The sequence below is a fragment of the Pleurodeles waltl genome, chromosome 4_1 (assembly GCF_031143425.1).
Source record: "Pleurodeles waltl isolate 20211129_DDA chromosome 4_1, aPleWal1.hap1.20221129, whole genome shotgun sequence".
NCBI classification, from domain to species: domain Eukaryota; kingdom Metazoa; phylum Chordata; class Amphibia; order Caudata; family Salamandridae; genus Pleurodeles; species Pleurodeles waltl.
Window position 1 is genome coordinate 660,553,425 of NC_090442.1, and position 16,481 is coordinate 660,569,905.

At 42.9% G+C, this 16,481-nt stretch overlaps 1 protein-coding gene across 1 annotated transcript in view; it reads right to left on the minus strand.

Moving 5' to 3' along the window:
• GNS (glucosamine (N-acetyl)-6-sulfatase) overlaps positions 1 to 16,481 on the minus strand; it is a 187,851-nt gene that overhangs the window by 87,724 nt on the left and 83,646 nt on the right. The window lies entirely within an intron of this gene.

The following is a 16,481-nucleotide window of genomic DNA, read 5'->3' on the forward strand; positions in this document are numbered from 1 at the left end:
GGGTCCACCGACTGGACCACCGCAAAGTAGGTATGTAAGCTGTAAGCAATAGACCGGCCAGGTACAAACCCCGACTGGTCCGGCAGCACAATGGTAGGGAGCAGAGGCTGAAGTCTGGATGCAATCAGCTTTGCCAACATCCTGTTATCTACATTTATTAACAACAGCATTCTGTAGGAATCACAAAGGCTAGGATCCTTTCCTGGCTTCAACACAGTGACAATAAGCGCCTCTCGTAGCAAAGGAGGAAGTGTGCCACTTTCCAGGGATTTCACAAACATATCAAGCAAATGCAGCACCAGCAGCTCCGCATATTCCTTAGAAAAGGCTGCAGTCAGCCCATCAAGTCCTGGCGCCTTGTCACTTGGGAGACCTCGTATTACGGGAATTACATCATCCTGCGAGAATGGGGAATCCAGATACTGCTTGTGCCCGCCCTCCAGCCATAGAAGGCTGATTGTATCGAAGTAATAAGAGTACCAATCAAGCTCTGGACTATTTGTTGAGGAATACAGAGAGGAGTAAAAGTCCTCCATAATTCGTTGAACCTCAGCTGTACCCGCACGCAGTCCCCCACCCCCATCGTCCCTGAGCTCCACAATATAATCACTGGCTCAAGGTTTCTGCAGCAACGCGGCGCAAGAGTCTTCCCTGCACGATATCCCTTGTCATCGGCTCCTTCCCCAAAAAACAAATTTCATGATGCGCTGCCTCATCATACTGTGACATCTTGTCCCTGGTCTCCACTAGGAAGGAATTGTCTAGGGGCTCATAACAGCGTTGTTCCAAAGATGTAAGCTGACGCTCTAGATCAACCAGCTTGCGGCATAGCGCCCGGAGCATGCCATGCTGCCTGACAATATATACGTCCCGGAAAACCACCTTAAAAGCTTCCCAGAGCGCACAGGAAGAGGACACCAATCCCTTGTTATGGGCAAAATAGTCAACAATAACCTCCTGCACCTCCACCCTAAAAACCGGCCTGTGCAAAGCGCCTGCAGGGAGACACCATGCAAAGGCCCGTCCAACACTCACAGGGATCTGCAGCTCCAGAAACACCGGAGATTGGTCTGATAGTGTTCGCCGCAGATGCCTTACTGCCACCATCCAGAGCTCCGCGTCTCTAGTACTGAGCTACAGGTCAATGCAGGACCAACTATTATGCACCATGTTAATACAAGTTCCTTCCATAAGCGTACCATGTTTACCTCGCCAAATAGCAACCAGGGCATGCTCCTTCATTATAGCGTTGAAGACCTTTGCAGCAGCCCAGTGTGGGGGTCACGCACGACTACCACGGTCCACAGCTGGATTAAGTGCCACATTAAAGTCACCCACCCCAAAGTAGAGTCCCAGAGCCTAGTGTGCTCGCTAAGCACCAAACCTCTGCAAAAGAGTCTGGGTCATCCACATTAGGGCCATACACTGACAGCAGCCAAAATGGGCGATCACAAAGCACTCCTGAGAGAAGAACACAGCGCCCCTCTGGGACTCAAATAACACCCCTGGTAGGTCATTGTGAATAATGATCGACACGCTGCGAGCATGGCAAGAATACACAGCAATACGACACTCCCCATCCAACCCGCGAGCAGCCGCGACCTAGACTCTACAGCCAAGTGGATCTCCTGCAGTATACGACTACCTATGGCATGGTGGCACAGGTATGCCGACATCAGATGCATTTTGCGCATATCATTCAGCACCCTTATGTTCCAGGATAAACATCTTAACGTTGAATTATCAACCTGAAACAACATGAGAAATCACTCATCTCATGCAGTCGCATCACCCATCCTGAGGAGTCACCCAGTTTGCATGAGTGCAGGGAGGGAATAGGGAAAGTACAAGGACAACCCAATAACACTGAAACCTGTGCTCAACATCCACCACACCACCTGCCACCCACATCGGCCCCCCAATCAGGCCTGACAGCTTACACCCACCCAAGTTACCCCCCGCTAACAGCCCAAAGCAGCGGGGGCACAACAGTAACCATGGACCTATCCTTGGGGGGCGCCAGAAAGGCCAACAATCCCCTTCCTAACAGAGGGATGGGTGGACAGGAGAAAACAAGGAAGAAAAAAACGTAATTGGAACCATCAAAGCCATCAATCATATTGCATAACACTCTGGGCTAGGGGCCAACCAGCGATTCAGTGCCCAACCAACACAGCCTGTACTCAGTCATTGCCACTCAGACGGCCCGTCCCCCTCAACACCATCCGGGGCTGCAAAGCTGCAAAATGAGATTTCTTAGGGTTTTTTTTTTTTTTTTCAAATTTCGCAGCTTGTTTAGGATCTATGAAAAAGTGCAGCTTCCCATTGTGCTGAATTCTCAGTTTTGCTGTATAGATTAAAGAATACTTAGCGACAGTTTGGTTCAGCGAGCGTTTCACCAGCAGAAAAGCCCTGCTTGCCACCCGGACGCCAGGGGTGTAATCAGGGAAGATGATAAGTATGTTGGTGTTATAGATAATAGGACTGCGCCCGCGGGCCAGGAGGAGCACCTCGTTGCAATCTCTAGAATTTAGCAGGCACACTGTAGTGGGTCGGGCCGGAGTCCCCCGCTGAGGCCTCTGGCCCAGAGATCAATGCGACCGCTCCATCATCAGCACAGAAGACAGTGCGCCAGAGAAAAGCAACTTCAGCATGCCCTCCACATAGTCCTCCATACAGCCTACTTCTGTGGATTTGGGGATACCCTGGATGCAGAGGTTGTTCTGCCTCGAGGTCCTCATTCTTATTGCAAATCACCTCAAGCACATGCTCCATCTAAAGAAGCTGCTTGTCGGAACCATGGCGCCCATGTTCCAAGTCAGAAGTGTGGTTCTCCACATGGTCATCTACTCCGTCTTTTAGATGGTCCATGCGGTTAGAGAGATGGTCCAATTGAGCGAGGCTCTGCTTGAGGTCCAAGAACATAGCCTTGATTGACGAAGACTGCACCTCATCCTCTTGAAGCAATTTCATTGTGTACTTGTCCGAAGCCACTCTGCTAGCGTGCCTTCGCAGTGTCTCGCAGCCAGTATAACAGCGCCAAGCAGCGCATCCGGTCTAGGCAGCACATTAGGGTAGCCATATGAATGCTCTTGCCTTCCTTCTGGCAGCCCAGGGTTCCTCACTGCCCTCCAATACAAGACAAACAACACCACTCAGTGGTCTCCAAGAGCACTCACCTCATATAGTCCAAGGCCGATCCAAGCTGGGCCTTAATCAACTGAGATAGGGCCAGCCCATTAGCTCAGGAGCAGCACCAGGCTCGCTAGGTCCCTCTGCCCCACCCCCGTTCCAGGTATAGGCTACCAAACATTCAGTTCACCCCCACAAGGGCCCTTCTACCTCCAGGTACAAGCAGTCCAGGCCTGGGCAACACCTCACCCCCCGGTTGCTCACTCCACCGGAGTTGCAGCATGTCCAGTCCACAAAGGGAGCCCAGCGTAGCTCTCCTCAATGTCCCTCCTCATCAAGATCAGAGTTTTTCTCTTCCCAGTCTGTGAACCGGGAACCCATGATGGGCAGTGGTCTTATTTCTGAAAATACTGAGAAGACACCGACAGACCCATTACAGTGGGAGCTGAACATTGTATTGGTTAGTGGCAAAAATGCTTCAGGATAGATCTCACAGACCCATTACTGTGGGCTCTCTTTTTACTATAGGTCAGTACCACTTTTGCATTTGGGGAGACCCCACAAAGCCATTACTGCGCGTTCTATACACATTGTTGTTTAGCGTCAAGTCTGCGTCTTAGCAGACCCAATAGGTCCATTAATATTGGTGCTCTACATATTACAGGTTAGCATCAGGCCTTAGTGCCATATAGTATTTGACTGCTCAGGCTAGTCAGGAACCACTCACTAATGTTTGTGATCACTGGGAGGCCTGCTTCTAGTGCTCATAACTGCTAACAATTAACATGATTGGAAAGTAGGTAGACTAAGAAACAGCTATTCTAGAATGTACCAAACAGCACTTTGCATTCTACTACACCAGGGGCCAGATGTAGCAACGTAACAATTTGCGAGGTGCAAAGTGCGAGTCCATGCGACTCGCAATTTGCACCTCGCAAATTGGTATGCAGTACGGTGTCTCAGACACCGACTGCAACTCGCTATGGGGTCGCAATGACCCACCTCATGAATATTCATGAGGTGGGTCGCAAATTGCGGCCCCATAGCGAGTATAGGCACTCGCAAACATGGAGGCCTGCTGTCGTCAGCAGACCTCCATGTTCGTGACTGCTTTCAATAAAGCAGTTTTTTTTTTTTTTTTTAAGTGTAGCCCGTTTTCCTTAAAGGAAAACGAGCTGCACTTAAAAAAAAAAACGAAACCTTTAGTTTCGGTATTTTTTCAGGGCAGGGAGTAGTCCCTTGGACCACTACCTGCCCTGAAAAAAATGTTTTGGGTCCATTCACAAACTGGAAGGGGTCCCGTGGGGACCCCTTCCAATTTGCGAGTGGGTTACCATCCACTTGAAGTGGATGGTAACTGCGATACCCTTTGCGACCGCATATGCGGTCGCAAATGGTATTGCATTCCACTCCGAATCGCAAATAGGAAGGGAACACCCCTTCCTATTTGCGATTCTGAAATGCATATTGCGAGTCGGTACCGACTCGCAATATGCATTTCTGCATAGCAAAGAGGCATTTGCACCTCGCAAACGGCGATTTTCGCCGTTTGCGACGTGCAAATACTTTGCTACATCTGGCCCCAGGTCCTCAGCTCTTCTAGGTACTCAGTTGCCTGACAAGTGGTATTTAACCTAGCATGTGTGAGTCAAAATCTCTCTGCATATGTTTTCAGACATTAGTAGTGCTGTTCCCCCCACACTAGGTACAAATCTGCAAATACATTTGGCTCAGCTCCTGCTAGCCTATTACTATTCCCACCAACATCTCTCTGATGACTGCATCCCTAAATCACTTCTATCATTTAAAATCTACAAGTTTCTCCTATCAATGCCTAACTGCCCAAGCAGAAATACAAACTCCAGGAACAAACACCAACAGTCACCTTTGTCTCACTTGGAACCCCAAAAAAGTAAAGAGATACTGCAACAGAAGCAATGTCCTCCTTCAGAGAGAACAATTTGAAATATTATACACTTTCCTCTCTATCCATTCTCCATATCACTTGCTATCTATACGACCAATCTTCTTAGTACCTAACCAACCTAACCTCTCTAATTACCTCCACCCTCTTTTGACCCCACCATTTTCACAGTATCCCTTTTCCCCCTTCTTACTACTCTCACCCCATTCATATATCTAATAATCACACTTTTAATTATCCCTCCCTCCCTCTATCTTCCCCACTCCAAACCATCCCTCATATGCTTCAGTACTTTACCTATGTCCTGAAATGATTACAGTCCTTTCCTAAATCAAACTCCCATTTTGCCACTGTCTTGGACATGTCAACTCAGTAACAAACCATGTTACGCTATGAAAGCTTCTTTATCGTCCACCTCTCAACATCATCTAACTTACTCCCATCTACCCCATTCTCCTCTTTCTGCTCACTACTCTTTCCACTTCATGCCTAAACCATTCTATATCCCTTCACATCTTCCCCTGTTGCACTAATAAATTCTGTATTAATTTTATGTGCTGGACTAAACTCCCTCCCCCCTATTCCTTTCTCTCCGAGATCCCGAGCATTTCTGAATCTTATCTGGACCTTTCCCTACCTTTGATTCCCCTGTCTGAACCTATTGTAACTGGTACTTTACTCTCTCATAACATCTCAAATATCCCTACTTCCAATCCTGCATTGTCCTGAGTGGCAGATCAATGAATAATGGATCTGATATAGAATAACAGCCGATCTACTTTTTGTGACAAGAAAGTGGTGGAGTGATGGTGCACTACACATGCTACACTAACTTATTTTACTGGGTAAAAGCTGTTCAATAAAAAATAGTCTAGCAAAACATTCTGAAGGTAGATTAGCCATTGCCCACAAATCTGCCTCCTGACCAAAGTATCAGAGGACAATGAAGTCCCTGAATGTGAATTACTATTCATCAGATGCTCATCATCACCAACGTTCACTTGCACATTCCTTCTAATCTACTGGTCATTGCTGTACAACCTAGTATTTACTGAAGTTTTCTTTGACTTAATTGCTAAGAATATCTTAAAACACTCAAACATTTGCCTATTTGGGGACATCAGCATTTGACTTGACAGGCCTAATTCATAAGAACCAAAATACCTTCTCGCTAACCTTGGATCAATGACTTACCTTTTAAACAGTTTCTGGGTCTACCCAGACAGTGGGACGTAAACTTGAAGCTCTGAGGCTATTCCAACTGGGGCATAATCATTCCTTAATGAGTGTCAATTTCTCAAGAAAACCAAAAATGACATATGAAACCCATTTCAAAAATAACCTGACTCTGACCTATCCTACCTTAATAAATACCGACCAACTGAACCTTGGGAAGAAAAGAAAAAAAGTGGTGTACCCGTTCTACTGCAACTTGATTGCTTGCCATTCGTTAACACTGTTCCCCATCCCACCTTCCTTCAAATACTTCATGAACCAGGAAATCAAGGAACTGTCCTGAAATAGTTTGCATCTTAATTCACCAATCAGTATATTTCACTTTCCCCTTTCTTCTTTAACCGTGCACTTCCACCGCCGGTGAATCACAAGCCCCAACCACTGTTCCCCTCTTACGCCAGACCACTAACCAGAGGTCACATACTCCTTTAATCTAAACTGCCACAATAATGCAGATGTCACTCAACTCACTCATTACAAAGCTTGAAAATTTGCTGTCTTTGATTCATGCCCCATGGGGAAATGCTTTAAAACAGTTGGCCATTTAACGATTGCTTAACATTCCAAGTTCAACACCTTAAAAATGGAGATTCTTTCATGTGGCACGTGGATGAATCATCAGTGTTCGACCATTTGGCCTGAGTAGCTAGGACCACCACCACTATACACACCTGTAATAAGGAATTTAGGAGCAATCAGCTCTACACTCTAAAGTATCACAAGCATTTGAATGACCAAACAAAGCTTTCACATGGTGAATTTTCCCATACCTGGGGTTCCTCAAAAGGTCCAAACTACAATCTCTCTAGTACTTTTTCCTCTTTAACTACGCCAGTGACCATTTCTGAACACCATTTTCTATATTGTGAAAACTACACACAACTCAGATATTGTGATAACAACAAAGCATTCACAACTTTGCCGCCCGACAGATCCTAAACCTAATGATGCAAATCCATATCACAACTGGGGTTTTTCACCTGCACTAGCTCCAAGTAGCTATAGGGATGACCTTAAAATCAATGTGTATGGCTCACTGTGCAATCTATGGGACTGAATCCTATTCCTTTAAAAAATATTCACTTGCATCACCAAACAAAATGTCTGTGCTTAAGGCTTGCCCCACTACTGATGATACTTCCACTTAGAAAGATATGAACTTGTGAAAACTCCTTCTCTATCAAAACAGCTAAGCTCTAGAACTCAACAACACTGAGACTAAGAAGCACTGAATATCACTTACAACTTTGGAAAGCATTAAATACTTGACTCTTCCCATCACTGAAATCAACTAACTTTGATCCTTAGAAACTAGCAGCTGGTATGTGTGACTGCCACAACTCTTCACAGACTCTACTTGTATGAACTGCAACATACTCATGTTTTGAAGCACGTCTGCAAATCTCATGCACCATCAACAGCTCACACATAGAAGATACTATGTCTAACATCCTTTTAACACAACAACCCCGAAAGGGAGCCCACGTATCAATGAAAATATGATAAATTGGCAGCCTTGCCAGGGGCATGGTGCATTATATAGGGGCTCCAATAGACTTTTATTAAAACTAGGCAACCTTTGTTGTGTCCTACGCATTTGCAGCCCAGCAACTTGGATAAGCTATGAAGCCAAGCATTCCCTGCAACAACGATGTGGAGTGACTGCACAACCCAGAGTAGCACAACGTCTCACAGAGCATAAGGGCCTTAGTAAGAGTATGGCAGACAAGTTATAGTCTTTCACAAATGTAGTGATACCCTGTCTGCTGTATTTAGAGTGCTGCTGGTTATAATGCACTTGTAATATATAGGATAACGTACCCCCCTTGCTGTACATTATAAGGCTATTGCAGGTCCATGACAAGCTCTATGCCCTACTAAAGGAATGAGGCTGAATGAATAAATTGCTATCATTGTAGCCATGTATATTGATCAGCAAATGATCAGCAGTCAAGAGCTGATGTGTAAATACATACACTAAAGTGTCACTCTACTTTAACTAAGTGTCTGACAGGATAAGTGTTTCAATCAGCCAAACAGTGGTACCAACAACTGTTGGTATTTCGTTCACTATATGTCCAGCATACCAGATTAATCACTGACTAAAGGACAGCTAAAATGTTTTTAGCAATTGAGCTAAATCGTTTAAATCATAATGTGTTTTAACGTTACAAATCACTTGCATTGGCCTCCTGGAGTTTGTATAGAACGAACCATAAACATGAATAGTAAGCAGCCCTCAATACTGACAGAAGCATTATACCCTATACAAGTAATAACTTAACTTCTGACATCCAACCCCTCTATTACGAATAAACATGGCCACAACTGTTCTCCCCGTACCCTTCTTCCCTTCTGAAGAATTAACTAAGTCAGGCTTCAACTCCTACATGATAAATGACCATCTGACCCTCACCAAAACCCGATTCAAGCTAACCCCAATATATTAAATGTTGACATCTACCATACCCCTAAAACATAGTGAAAAAAACTTATCCACTATATGAAATCTCAAAGTTGGCTACAAAAAAAAAATAATAATCAAGAAAGGTATTCATTATTATCATATAATATTCTGCTGTAAGTAACGAACCACTGACAGCACAACTAGAACTTTGCTGTCATCCGCTGATGCCCAGATCCTAAAGACAGATAATCAGTACTTCACTACTTGTAATATCTCACATGTTCAACAACACCCATCTTCCAGAGAATTATAACAGTGCACAAGGACCCTCAAATAAATACAGAATATGGCTCACCTAATGCTCAATACATTATGAGCCATAATTGGTTACAAACATTAGTCTCAATCAAATAATCAACATGATCTATTCAACCTTGACCCTATCAAAATCGAACAAAATTCTACCTCAAAAGAAAGTAGAGAACCAAAATGAAAGAGACCATGTGCTTAAATCATACCCTCTATTCAACAAAAAGGCAAGATGAAGGTTATAGTTTAATCAAAACTATAGGTTGCTAGACAATGACTTTGCAGCACTGAAATCATTACTTCATAAACGTACACATTTCACACTGTAGGCAGACAAACGGCAAAATCACTCACCCCACTCTCAAGCAATCTCAAACTCCATTGTGGAAACATTCTCAAACCAAAAAACTGCAAGAGACTTACTCAACCCTAACATGTAAGGACATCCGTTCCACAGCTAATTTCAGACAATATTCATCTCAATATTTCACAATAGTCTCCAAGTAGACACATTATCTATAACTGTCTAATTCAGAAAAGCACGTCCTTCTTAGAAAATCACATTTTCAAAGTCTCCATTAAGAGAAAATACAACTAAGCCTTTGCTATTGTGATTCTCCCTCCAGTAGCCTAATAGAAAAGAACATCCAGCCGACTGTAATGAAGACTACAAAAAAACAACTACACCTCAGCAGCAGAAAAAAATGGAAATAAGTGACACCAGTACATTTCTTGACCTAGATGTTTAGTCATTATTCAAACAACTTCTCGCAACCCATGTTAGACTCCTACAAAATTACTCGATTTTGTGGATGGACTGAGAGGATAAAAAAAAGCAGGCGGGATAGCTCTAATTCATAGAGACCCCTTAAAATACCAGATCTTAGTAGATCTTCCATACTGTCAATATCTTGAAAGAGAAAGCCAGCAACCCCAGTGCTGTGCAATACTTTCTACCAGTGTACAGAGGTAACCCATGATGTTCCATGGAAATACTCCCATAGGCCTCCATGGACGTACTACGTGGACATCCACAGAAGTGCTTCATGGACATTAATGGAACTGCTCCATGAATGAATTAAAGAATGTCTGGGTTTTGTGAAGCACTCAACTACTCCAAGGAGTGCATGAGCTGCAGGTGCAGCCAAAAGGAAGAAAATAAAAATAATACCTGAAAACCAGATTAAGCAGAAGAAAACAGACAGGTTTTCAGTAGCCTATGTAAAACAAATTCCAAAGCCAGGGTCCGCAATTTAAGGGGGAGCTGGTTCCATGCCGCTGCGCCCAAGGAAAAGGAGTGCTCTCTTTACCTAATGAGCCTGATCAGCGGCACTACCAACAAGCTTCGTCAAACACGATGCTCTTGATATACAAAAAGGTGAGAATCCTTCAGCGAGATAGCAAATACTCAGAAGAAAAAGTGCTCGATGGACCAACACTAAAGATTTAAAAGTAATCTGGGCAGTCAGATGAGAGATATTCGACGGGAGGAGACCAGGGTATGCCTAGGGAGTCTCAAAATAAGGCGAGCTGCAGCATTCTGACCTACCTGAAGATGACCAAGCAGAGCTTCCTACAGCCCTAAATAAAGTGCCAAGCCTAGACTGAATCTAGGAATGAATCATCACCTTCCTACTTTGAAGAGGCAACAGAAACAGAACTTTCTTCATGGTGCTATGCAACCCAAACCAGGCATCATCAACAGCTGGAACCTGTAGTTGAAAAGATTAAATTTGACTCCCAAGTTCTTTGCCATTGAGAAAGGAGGTGAGGGAGCTGGCAGGGATGAAGACCAACCCACCTCTCAACAGTTGGCTTCAAGGAACCCAAACAGAACTTGCCTTATCTGAATTGTATTTAAGCTCACTTCTAAGCACCCAGTCAACGACTGAGTGCATTCAAGCTTTTAAAGACTTCTCCAGCAATGTGGAGACACTGTCAAGAGAGAGAAGCAACAGCGTATCACCAGCATATGAGATGATTTAGCACCCAAAAAACTCAACCTGAGGAGCAGGGCCATAAATATGTTGAATAGGGTTGACTCAATGAAGAGCCCTGTGGTATCTCCAGCTTAAAAGATGTCACAACTGATGAAAAGGGCACCAACCAGACCGCATGCCCTCTGGAATCTAGAAACAATTTAACCCAGTCCCACACTATGCCCCCAACCACCAAGTTGGCATGTGGGACAGTGTTGATTGCGGCCAAGAGATTGAGTAAAATCAGAGCGGCAATCTTGCCTTGATCCAAAGACAGCATGATATATATATATTTTTTTTAATCAATTGTAATAGGTTTTATAAGTACAGCAACAAATACAGCCGACAGCATTTAACTGCTTGAGTAAGCATGTTCAAACAGATCTTTGAGGGATGGATACAAGTAAAAGAGTAGCAAGTATGTCAATTGGGTAGCTATTTTGTGGATAAAGCTGCAATCAATGTGTAGATGAAGAGTGTTGTGCAGACCGTATAAATTAGGGTCTGGGGTGTGAGGAGCGAGATGGGGAGTACGGTGGGGCACATTTGTCAAAAAGCAGGAATTATGGGCACTGGCCATGTGGCTGAGGGCCACTGGCGAGGAAAGAAGAGTGAAAGGCACTGAAGACAGGTGAAGGAGGAAGATCATTGTTGAGGCAGTGGTGAATAGAGGAGCTCTCGTGGATCGATTGGGGGGAGGGGAGATAATCATTCCCAGTGTGCGGAAGAAACTGCGGAAGAAAAGGGTAGCCCAGTGAAAGGAAATAGGTTGCTTGCAGAGGTTACATACCTCTTTGTATCGAAGGACGGTATCTTCAGCCATCCCCCACTCACGGACTGCCTCATTCCAAACAACTATTGGAGGAGTTGTTGGGGAGCACCAGTGCAGGGTGAGCGTGTGTTTGGCAATGAGGAGTACTAGGGAGGCCAATTGTGCATGCTTCCCAGGTGTGAATGTCTGTGAGTACAGTAATCTGCAGTGTGCCATGTACCTTTTCCCAAAAATGAAGGAGGGCAGTGTTAAGACCTTATCAGTGATTCTAATGTTACGGTTAAGGCAGTAAACGTAGTTACTTTTTACTGGCTTTATACGCAATAAGTTGCAACCCCTGGCCCAGCTGTCCTCCTCACCAACCGCTCCTTCCTCCTTCTGGAATCTCCACATTTCAAAAGTCAAACTGAGGTGCTGGGAGACAGCAGGGTTCCAGTGTAAAATCACAATCAACATATAAGAATACAACACATACCATATCCTAACATAACTCTAACAATACAATTCATACTAATTAACTTTTAAATGTAAATTCCTAATTCTGATGCTTTAATAGCATACATAGTCTCTCAATGATCTTGATCTTTCCTTGATCCTTTCGCTGGGTCCTCTTACCGCAGTTTTGTTTCCACTACACTCCTCTTTTACTTTATTACCAGTAATTCGTATTTCAGTCAACCCCTTCTTCCTCAACCATTCATTCTTTTCCACATCAGTACACCTTACCGTTCTCCTGATATTACACCAGTTGCCATCCGATAACTTTACCCAACTTCCCTTCACATCTGTCACACATCTAGGTTCCAAAAATTTAGATTCACCCTTCCTTGCAATATTCCCCGTACTTACTCTCACCCATGCTCCTTTTTCATACACCTTTTGCTGCTTCTTAATTTTGTTATTGTGTCTTGATTCATATTGTTCTTGATACTCTCTCACCCTTTCACCAATCTCCTTGTGATTAATCCCACCCTTTTCATTAACCATCCATGCTGGCACCGCCACAGTACACAGTACCCTTCCCTTCAATAGCAAAAACGGTGTTTCCCCAGTCACACTATGTGGAGTGGTTCTGTATCTCCAAAACATATCTCTAACATGATTCCTCCAAGAGGAGTTGTTGAACATAGCTAATTGAATGTTTTTCCCCAACACTTGATTAAATCATTCAATCATTCCGTTACCCCTCGGATGATACACAGGTGTCTTACAATGTTTAATTCCCCACTTCTTGAGAGAATTTTCATTTTCAATAGACGTGAATTGTGGACCACTGTCACTGACTATTTCCCCAGGACATCCCTCCTTTCTAAATATCCCTTTACAGAATGATATCACATTACATGTTCTTACTTCTTTCATAAATGCCACTTCCGGTCACTTTGAATAATAATCCATCATGACTATAGCAAACCTGTCTGACCAGCCCAGACACTCGAATGGACCACATATATCAATTGCCACCTTCTCCCATGCTTTCCCCGATAAATCCAATGATTTAATGGCTGATTCTTGCAACATATGTGATTTATCATTACATGTGTATGCAATACATTCCCTGACATATTTTTCAATCTGTTTGTCCATTCCTGGCCACCAAAAATCCGCTCAAATCTTCCTTTTCATGGCAGACATGCTGCCATGACCTTCATGCATCAATTTCAGCACTCTTTCTCTTAAACGTTCAGGCACTACCAGTTTTTCACCCCTTCTCACTACACCAACCAGAATTGACAATTCCTGCCATACATTCTTGAATACATCTAGTTCAGCATCCAAATTCCTTCGTTTCACCACCGGTAATTCTTTCATTAACTTTTCTAACACAGCATCTGATTCTACAGCAGTTTTCCACTCCTCCCTGTCTATGGCTCCCCACATATCTGATATATCTGCCACCATCCACTAATCTTCTTAATATTTTTCTTCATCGTCCACTGGCAATCTGGACATGCAATTGGCATTTATATTATTTATTCCCGGCACATATTTCATTTTGAATGTATACTCTTGAAGTCTATGTATCCACTTGGCAATTCTAGGTGTAGCCTTGCTGGCCCCTCTAGTGGTGAAAATATCTATCAATGGTTTGTGATCTGCACGTAGTTCAAATTCTGTACCCCAAACATATGTGCAAAAATGTTGTACACTCCACCAGCATGCCAATGCCTCCTTTTCAATAGTTGAATATGTCAGTTAAGCTCCCCTCAATGTGCGCAACACAAAAGCTACCACTCTCTCTCTGCCTTCATGCTGTTGCAACAATGCCGCTCCCAAACCATAATTACTTGCATCTGCCTCTATCACAGTCTTATCTTCTGGATCATACGGTTTCAGTGTGATGGCTTTTATTATTGAATTCTTAACCAAATCAAACGCTTCTTGACACTCCTTGGACCACTTAAAATGGCAACCTTTTTTCATTAATTCTCTCAGCACATGCATCCTGTCTGCAAAATGATCTACAAACTTTGTATAATATTCTGCCAAGCCGAGAAACGATCTTAGTTGTTCCTTATTTTGAGGAGAGGGAGCCTTCTCTATTGCATCCATTAATTTTAACTTCGGTTTTATCCCATCTTGGTATAACGTATGTCCTAAGTACTCCACCTCTTCAACACAAAATTTACACTTATTCCTGCTGATGGTAAGTCCTGCTTTTTCCAATCTTTCCAGTACTTTCTTCAATACCTCATTGTGTGCTTGTTTGCTTTCTCCCCATACTAATACATCATCTTGGAAGACTAATGTGTTGTCCATGTTATTCAAAATCTTTTGCATCACTCTCTGAAATACTGCAGAAGCAGAAGCTAGACCAAAAGGCATTCTTACACATTGAAACGCTCCTTCGGTTGTGATGAACGAGGTTAAGTGCAGAGAATTTTTCAAGAGACGCACCTGATGACAAGCATTAGATAAATCCAATGTTGTAAAATACCTTCCCTTTCTAACACTGGTTAACATTTTGTTTATCTTTCCTAATGGGTGCCGGTCAATCAATATACTTTCATTTAAGTCCCTCAAATCAATGCACATCCGAATTCTCCCATCGGGTTTCTTTGCTATAACAACAGTATATAACCATTCGGATACTTCTATGGGTTAGAAGGATTACACCTTCTCTACATAACCTTTGAAGTTCCTCTTTCAGTTTATCCCTCAGTGCCATTGGCACCATTTGTGCTTTGTGCACTTTTGGCACAGCCCCTTCCTTTAAAATGATTTGATTTTCAAATTGAGACAACCCAGTTTTTCACTAAACAACTCAGGAAATTTCGTCACCCACTTTTCTTCACTATTCAATTCTGTCAACAATACTTGTTCCGGATGATTTGTGTTCAATATGACCTCCAATGCACGTTGCTCTTTCCATCCGAGTAACGACCTCCCTTGTTGCACTACATATACTTTCCACATGTCTTTCTGTTTTTAAATACAAGTTCCGCTTCAAAGTACCCTAATATTGGGAGTCTTCCACCGCAATATCCTTCTGGCTCCACATCCATAGGTTTAAGCTTGTTATTCTTTAAACCTTCCCTTACTCACTTGTCTATTAAGGTAAATGGTGAACATGAGTCTGCCCACATATGTAATTGTTCTCCACTCATTTCAATAACACATCTGGGTGGATTGCATTCATCACATTTCACACCATGTTGGGTACATACCAAAGTGATTCCTTCCTCAACTGCCAAAACTGCCAGTTCATCATCTTCACTCGTACTAACATCCCTTGTTTTATTCACTACTCCATTCTCCTTTACTATATTCACAGACTTTTTGAATTTGCTTTCATCTGACACTCTGCACACTCTTGCAAAATATCCTATTTTCCTGCATTTAAAACATCTGGTATTAATATCTGGACAGTTTCTTGCTTCTGCCAAATGTTTGTTACTGCCACATCTGAAAAACACTTTCTTTTTTCCAAATCCTCCTTCAAATCTTGTCCTCCTCTTAGTTTCTTCTTCAAATTTGTTTGCACTTTTCTTGGTGAAGTTTACTTCATTCACTATGTTCTGTCCTTTATTCCTAGAGTCTGTGCTATTCAACTCCTTGACATACTGAGACATATTCTCCATGTGTTTAGCCACTTCAACAGTCTTGTCTAAAGTGGGGGTTCCCAAGCCTAGTAATTTATCTTGTATTTTTGTGTCTCTCACTCCATTTATGAACTGATCACGAATAATTTCATCATTCAGATCCTTGAATTTGCATGTTCTGGCCAATCTTCGTAATCCATTTACATACTGATCTATTGTTTCTCCTTGTTTCGGAGCACATGAAAATAATTTGTGTCGTTCTACCACTATGTTTATCTTTTTTCCATAGTTTTCTTCTAATGCTTTCATAGCATTTTCATATACTTCTTCTTCTTGATCAGACTCTCCACCCCCTTCATTCATAATATGTATTGGCAAAGTTTAAAAAACAAACTTTTCTTCCTTTCACTCCAAGACAATGTTTTAGAATGGCTAACTTCCTTTTTTCCACATACATCTCTCCTCCTATGGAATCCAAGTAAGTGACAAAGGCACCCTTCCAATCCTCCCAAATCATGCATGGTTCCCCTGGATCTTGTAAAAAAAAAAATTGGAGGGGGTGTCATTGCCATTACTGAGTGCTTGCTGACCTTAACAATTTCGTTTATTATATTTAATTGATTTTTTTTTTTTAAATGATGTATTTAAACTGTTTTTGTAGTGTGCATTAAACTGTAGC